Source organism: Rhagoletis pomonella, unplaced genomic scaffold (genome assembly GCF_013731165.1).
Source record: "Rhagoletis pomonella isolate Grant_MI unplaced genomic scaffold, Rhpom_1.0 Rhpom_scaffold_00005, whole genome shotgun sequence".
Classification (NCBI taxonomy): Eukaryota; Metazoa; Arthropoda; class Insecta; order Diptera; family Tephritidae; genus Rhagoletis; species Rhagoletis pomonella.
The window spans coordinates 1,042,085-1,050,635 of record NW_023458559.1 but is presented as its reverse complement, the minus strand read 5'-3'; positions in this window follow the sequence as shown (position 1 = coordinate 1,050,635).

The window sequence follows — 8,551 nt, the reverse complement described above, 5'->3', positions numbered from 1 at the left end:
AAATGCTGCCAGAAAACTTCAAAATGCATCTTGTGGTTCAATGTTACTACAACTATACAGATTAAAGTTTTATGAGTTAGAAACTCGAAAGGATAAAATAGTCAAAGATTCAAAGTACAAATTTTTCATATAATGAAACTAGTTCATAGTTTTTCTCTTTTTACTTGTAATATAAGCATTTCTAAAATAAATATATTTTTTGATTGTTCTTCGTATTTTGTCCTACCTTTTTTTGCCTCTTCCTGCCTTTTTCGCTATTTTGTTTTGCCTTTTTTGCAATACCTAGTGCCTTTTCCTGCCTTTTTCGCCATTTTATTTTGCCTTTTCCAGCCTATTTCGTTACTTTATTTTGCCTTTTTTATAGGTTTTTAGGTCCTAAAAATCCGTTCCCTGGTTATAACACTCTTATAATAAGATGAGGTTTGTACCAAGATTGTTTATTAGGTAAAATGGGAAAAGCAACCTAAACCCCAAAATATAATAACGCAGTGGCAGTGGCAGTTTTTCGTAATCAGTTATTTTTTAGAAGGTGTGGTGTCCAATGAAGCGACTCACAATACATTAGTGGCAGCTAGCAGTACTGCTCAATTTAGCCCAAATTCTAAATTCACTGCCACTGGCTTCATTGCAGCAAACTTCGCATGTTGAATTTGACATAAATGAAACGCAGCCAACAGCTGTTGATGTCACTGAAACCTAAAAGGCAACAACAGAAATGTAAACAAACAAAAGGAAATGTCAAAAAAAGCAGTCACTGACAACGCCGTATTGTGTTTGCTACGGCAGTGACTGCCAATATTAGCAGTTACAGCTGATTTTAAGAACTGTCACTGCCACTGCGCTATTGTATTTTGGGCTTATTACTCCAAGCATTACTGGCGTCTGTAAGGATGCAGACAGAGTGGAAGCGAAGCCGAATATGAAGATGAAGACGGATCCGAAGACGAATTGTTTGCGTTGTGGCAAAGCTGGCGAGTGTACATAGTGGAAGATGAATGATATGAAGATTTGTTTCCAAATAAAACCTTTTTTTTAGAAAAAATCAAAAGAAAATAAAGAAAAAACATCAATTCATGAAATAACTTGTATAGGACAACTTTTGGAGTATTTCGCCACTTGTATTGTGTTATGGCAAGACGGACAGACATTTTTCGGATATACAAGAATGCCAATTAATACGTTTGATTACATTTTGCCAAAAATTTAGCCAATTTCTTGAAAAACGCTTTTTTCACAATTGCAAACAGAAAAATAAATTGTAAACAACTCATCACAGCAAGCGATTCGTCTTTGAAAACAGTACCGCAGTCATGGACATGGATAACTAGATATGAAACTCTCTCACTTTTCCTGATAGCGCGCCCAGGAACTCGTTTTCGTACTTGGCAGCACTGCCAATCCCTGGGCAGATAAACAGCTGACACGCGAATTTGCGAGCTACCACTAGATGTGTGGAAAATGCATCACATTGATTTCAGTGGATTTCTTCTTCCAGCATTTATATTGCCAGGAAAATTGCGTTTAGTTACAAATACTGTTTTATAGTAATATTAAAAAATGCGGGAAGAAATCCACTGAAATCAATGTGGTGCATTTTCCACACATCTAGTGGTAGCTCGCCACTTCGCGTGCCAGCTGTTTATCTGCCCAGGGATTGGCAGTGCTGCCAAGCACGAAAACGAGTTCCTGGGCGCGCTCTCAGAAAAAAATAGTTTTATATCTAGTTATCCGTGCCGCAGTTTCAAGCTGACTGCTTGCGCAACGTCCTTTGTCTTCGTCTTCGTTTGCACTGTGATCACTTTCATATGTTTACTACTGCACTGTTTTTCGTCTTCGTCTTCATCTCCATCTTCGGCTTCGCTTCCACTCTGTCTGCAACCTTAGGATAAAATTATTATGCGTATATATGTGCTAGAATGTATACCGTCTGTTACAGCTTTTAAGCTGTGTTCATTTATTCCCTTTATTTGTGAAATTCATTCAAAGTTTGAAAAGTCCAGTTTTTTGCAAATAACTCTAATTAAAAAAAGGTAATTTCCTTACTAGCATTATTATTATTGGCGTTAAAACGCGTCAATTTGTACCCATCTCGAAACTGTTTGTCAATTTTTGGCCTTGTCAAGCCAAAGGGCACTTTTACCGAAAAAAGCCATTACCTTTTCAGCTTTTGCCAGCCAAACCCACAACTGCCTCCATGTCGCAAACTTATGCTGTTCACTAAATAGAAACTGCATTTCATTGCTGGCATATCGCGTACTTAATGGAGATTTATATCCCTCATAAAGACGAATCGTATTCATTACTTGTTAATTTTTCGCTCGCAGACTTCCGAAACAATCCTTTACTTGATCTCAAAGTTACAATTTTTAGGGTGGAGAAAACATCGTGGCTCTATCGATGCATCGATGTTTTTGTATTTTTGATAAACATCGATGGTTGATGGCGACTATCGATGTCTTTTGTACACATTTGCGCATGTAATACCATTTTCCCACAACATCCTGAATTACTATGTTCGCTTCCCCAGTAATGCTCGTATGATGCTCGTTTTTTTCTTGTATTTCGAGTGTATTATTATTATTATTATTATTATTATTATTATTATTTAGTACTGATATGAATATCAGAACTAATAGAATTATATGAGCATTGGCTGCCGAGGTCATCAGCTCTACGTTGCAGAAATGAGTTGTGTTTATATTTGTGTATGTGTCACGTAGTTTTAGTGGTTATATGGTTAAATTAATAGTTTTAACGAATCTAGCGATTTTTTCAATGTTTGTGGAGGTAGGAATGGAGAGTATTTCCGAAATGTTCTGTGAGTCGAGTATTGCTTGTTTTGCTTCTTCGTATAGAGGGCAATCGTTGAGGATGTGTTGCAATGTTTGGAGTGAGTTACAGTTTTCGCAGATTGTTTGGTTTTCTCTTTTTAGGAGATATACATGGGTTTGTGTTGTGTGCCCAGGACGGAGTCGAGAAAATATCCTCGTTTTAAAACCGTTTACGTTTTTGGGGTATTCCGGAGGAACTAGATCTTTGTTGATGGCTGAGTAGTGAGGGTGTTGGTAGTTTTGGTATTCCGTTTTTGACTTTGCTTTTAGGTGTTGGTGGATGTGGTGTTTTATGTCAGTTTTTTCTATGTTTGAAGCGGTGACGATGGGAGCCATACATGCGAATTTCGCAGCTTCATCGGCGTGGGAGTTACCTTCGATACCTGCGTGTCCTTAACGTTGTTGACATTTTTTATCAGTATATACCTAATATTGTTGATGGTTTCCCAGTTGTTACAGGTGGGATTTCTCACCGCTCGTATGACTGACAGGCTATCAGAGCGTATGACCACTTTTTGCTTCTTATGAGTACATAGCGCCAACGCTTCTAGAATGGCACTTGCTTCTGCAGAGAATATTGAGGAAAGAGGGATCGTTTGCTTTATGCTTAGATAAGAACCAGATTCGGTCGTAACGCTAAACGCTGTTGAGTAATTTCTTTTGGAGCCATCTGTGTAAATGATAGTCCATCCGAGTGTAATTTACACTGTATTTTGAAAGAAAGAGAAAGTTATATACGATTTCAGTATTTGTGTAAGGGGTAAGCTATATACCAAAAAATAAACGAAAAACTGGCAAAAACAAACTAGGTTGTTAAAAACAGTCCGCCCAGCTTATATTTCGTTAGGTTTTTTTGACAGATGGCTGTATTTCGTTCGTCTTTCTTACACAGCTGTTTGCATTTCGACAGACGAGTTATTTTCCTAGCATAAACAAAATGGAAATACAATTAATTAAATTGCCAATTTATTTTACACCCCTATTCTGCAATTCATTCGTATTCGGATTTTGCCACGAATCGTAGAAATAGTATGCTGCAATCCGAATCGTATTTTCTAACTTTTGAAATTCGTAACAATGGCATGCCTAAACTCTAACGAGTAAGCTTTTTTGCGTAATTTTGTACGAAAACAATTCTGTGTCGGAGGCGAGATAAAAGATGTAAATCGATGTGTGTTTACAGGAAATATTAGTGGTGTTCATTTAAACAGATAAATTTGCCTTTCGCATATACGTATATTATTATCCACTGCTTTTAATAAACGAGCAAAAAAGAATCTTTGTTGCCTCTTATCGAGAAACTTGGGCCCGGTTTAGTTATTTGTATAATGATTTTCGGTTGTTGTGTCCAAACGCATAACCCGAATCCAAAACCTTTAACATCACGTGTAATCAAAGGATTCAAATTTTATTTAAAATAAATATTTCAAATTTCCGACCATTAGCTTATTAATAAATTCGGTTTGCACTATACATTTTTTTGCAAATTTCGATATGGGTTCTGCACAAAAAAAACTGTGGATGGCGTAGCGTGAGTGATGTGCACGGGAAAGTGTTGTATACCTTTGACATGCGGAAGCCCCTCTTCTCCGGCAACATAGAAAGGAGAATTCTACTTAGTAAGGGTTATAATTTCTAAGCGCGGCCGAAGGCAGAAGCAAGTGCAACAGGTGGTGGACATAACAAAGTGCATGTTTTCAACGGCTTGGAAGAAGCTGTTATTGCATTAATTGGATTGAGAACCAGTTCTTTCGGCATAGGAGGAGTTCTGGCTTGTGGTTCAACAATTCAACCAGAAGCTGACATAGATGCGCCCATTGTTACTATGCCCGACAGCTGCGCATGTCTTTGTGACATCATTCCCATAGCGCGCTCTTACTCTGCTGCTATAATTGCAAATGCAATAGAATCCATCGTTTTATTGAAAATATGTAAAATCAAACAATTTTACTATAAATAAACACTTGATGAGGGTTTTTTTAATTCCTTTCCACTTTGTTTTCCTTCATTCACCTATCTTCGAGAAACAACTGATAGCTGGCAATGCTGCACATGTTTTCGCAAGCGTTGCAGCATGTGGATTTCTCGTTTTTCGTAGCGTAGCTACGAATTACGAATTTCAAAAACTCGGGTTCTAGAATAAGGGGGTTAATTTTTTAATGTAACAAATCGGTTTTACGAAAATTTTAATCAATCACAACAGACAGCCAGCGCTTTCGCTACTCGACTCTCACACCTGCTCTCAAAGAGCACTCTTCAACAAACCGACATATGCGAGCAGTGGAGCCACATTTCCCGCTCATTAAGTACCGCCGCCGAAGAAGTAGTCGAATTTCAGCGAGCCCGAAAGAACAACTGATACCATGAGGAGTGTCAGGAAGCTGCAGAGAAAAAATAAAATGCCCAAGTATGCAAGGAAAGCTAAACGTTGAAAAGCTGCAATCACAACAGATAGCCAGCGCTTTCGCTACTCTAATCTTACATCTGCTCTCAGAAAGCACTCTTCAACAAACCGATATATGCGAGCAGTGGAACCACAATTCCCGCTCATTAAATACCGCCGCCGATAGAACAACTGGTATGATCAGGAGTGTCAGGAAGCTGCCGCCTACAGGGCCACGCTCCGATCGAGCGCAACGCGCGCTATGTGGGACCGCTATAGGGATCTGAAGAGGGAAGCGAGACGTATTTGCCGCAATAAGAAGAGAGAGACCGAAATACGTGAGTGCGAAGAGCTTGAAATGCTAGCCGACAGGAAGAATGCCCGAAAATTTTACCAGAGAGTTAGGCGACTTACGGAAGGTTTAAAGACCGGGGCGTACTCCTGTAAGAACAATAATGGCGAGCTAGTAACTGATGTCCAGAGCGTACTTAAATTATGGAGGGAACACTTTTCCGCCCTACTAAATGGGAGCAGCACGGACAGTTGAGGAGAAGAAGAACACGAGCCCGCAGTCGATAATGACGTAGTCGACGTTCCACCGCCTGACTATGACGAGGTACGTATAGCAATAACGCGCCTGAAACTCAACAAAGCCGCTGGAGCTGACAGTCTGCCAGCTGAGCTAATCAAGTAGGGCGGCGTTGGAAAAGTGCATGCATCAACTCTTGTGCAGAATATGGTCAGATGAACGCATGCCTGACGACTGGAATTTAAGTGTGCTCTGCCCAGTCCGCAAGCAAGGTGACCCCGCCATTCGCGCCAACTACCGCGGGATCAGTCTTCTAAACATAGGTTACAACGTCTTATCGAGCGTATTGTGTGAAAGACTGAAGCCCACCGTCAATGAACTGATTGGGCCTTATCAGTGTGGCTTTAGACCTGGCAAATCCACCATAGACCAGGTATTCACAATACGCCAAATCTTGGAAAAGAGCCGCGAGAAATGACGTTGAGCAATGCCACCAGGCCCGTCAGAATTGGGAAAGACCTCTCCGAGCCGTTCGCTACAAAACGGGGTTTCAGACAGGGCGACTCCCTTTCATGTGACTTCTTTAATCTGATGTTGGAGAAGATAATAAGAGCTGCAGAACTCAACCGCTCAGGAACAATTTACTACAAGAGCGTGCAATTGCTGGCTTATGCCGATGACATCGACATCATCGGTAACAAAAACCGCGAAGTCTGTTCTGCCTTTCCCAAGTTGGATAGGAAAGCAAAGCGAATGGGTCTGGTGGTAAACGAGGACAAGACGAAGTATCTCCTGTCATCAAACAAACAGTCACCACATTCGCGCCTTGGCACTCACGTCACTGTTGACAGTTACAATTTCGAGAAAGTAGAGAATTTCGTTTACTTGGGAACCAGCATTAACACCGATAATAATGTCAGCATTGAAATCCAACGTAGAATCACTCTTGCCAACAAGTGCTACTTTGGAGTGAGTAGGTATTTTAGGTGTAAAGTCCTCTCTCGACGTACGAAAACCACGCTCTATAAGTCACTCATCATGCCCGTGCTGGTATATGGCGCAGAAGCATGGACAATGACAACATCCGATGAGGCGGCTCTTGGAGTGTTTGAGAGAAAGATTTTGCGGAAGATTTACGGGCCTTTACGCGTTGGCGACGGCGATGAGGTGTATGAGCTTTACAACGATATGGATATAGTGCAGCGAATTAAAATACAGCGGCTCCGCTGGCTTGGTCATGTCGTTCGAATGGACTTCGACGCTCCAGCTCTGAAAGTATTCAACTCGGAACCCGCTGGTAGTAGCGGAGGAAGAGGGAGGCCCCCACTGCGATGGAAAGATCAGGTGTAGAAGGTCTTGGCTTCACTTGGCCTTTCCAATTGGCGTCAGTTGGCACAGAGTAGAAACGACTGGCGTGCTTTGCTGAACTCGGCCAAAATCGCTTAGGCGGTTACAGCGTCAAAAAAGAAGAAGAAGAAGGTTTGTTTATTATCCGGAGAGTAATTTTTATTTCGGAATAACAAATATTTGGCCAATTTTAACTCGTATATAACTATAATTTTCGGTCCCTAAAACATTAATGATACTTTAGTAAATATTAATCTGATTATTGATTAAAGATATTTTTTTCTTTTAAAATTGCGCAGGCTCCAAATTGATTTTGGAGCTATGGTCTAAAGAGCTTTTTTTCTTAGAACTTTTTATGTAGAATCCGAATCCGCTAGGAACGATGTCAAAAAAAAATTTACCCGCCCTAATGTACATGCCTTTAGATGTCGTTCCAACAGGAACAACAACTCGGCAGGACGAACCGCAGAGCAGAAGAAGATGCACCGAACTCCAGTCAGTCGTTAAACTAAAACGAGCCAGCAGACAGACAATTAAAGGGTCCATAATCTCCGTCTCACAAATAGGTCGGAAAGCATGCAACCTCACTGTTGGTGGATGCGTGAATGGGCAAGAGCATGCAATGTTTGGTATTAAATTTGTAATGGTTTCAATTGGAGTTGAATGCTGGGTGTCCAGATTGTTTAAATAAAAAGCGCAATTTCTGGGGAAAAAATCGCCAATTTTTTTATACCCGAGCGCACTTGTGCAACTCGAGCAAAAATTTAGATATCTCAACGAAATTTGGTATGTAGGTTTCCATTTACCCAAGGTAGGTTGGTATTGAAAATGGGCGAAATCGGACTGTACGCCCACTTACCATATAACGGTAATTTTCAGAAATACGAAAACTGCGATATTTAAGTAACTACTGGACATTATTCACTCAAAATTGATATTTACAATAAGTTTTAGACGAAAAATAAGAATATTAAAAATTTTTGGAAAATGGGCGTAGCCACGCCCACTTATGGTTACATGTGTATATCTTGGTAACCGCTTGGGTCTGGTGGTAAACGAGGACAAGATGAAGTATCTCCTGTCATCAAACAAACAGTCAGTACATTCGCGGCTTGGAACCCACGTCACTGTTGACAGTTACAATTTCGAGAAAGTATAGAATTTCGTTTACTTGGGAACCAGCATTGACACCCATAATAATGTCTGTCGCAGAACGCCCATTTACCCTATGGTGTCGCACACTGCGCACTTACCCTACGGTTTATTGTGACCGATTATTTTTTGTAATATCTATTTATCCTATTCTCGCTTATGTACAAATGAATTGATTTCTGTATACATACATACGTATGTACAATTTAAGTTCTTATGTTCAAATTTACCGCTATGTGGCTTACTCCGTTTGCAATTCACATGCCAAATTCATTCGTTGGCCAGCAACCGGAGCGAGAACAAAGCAAA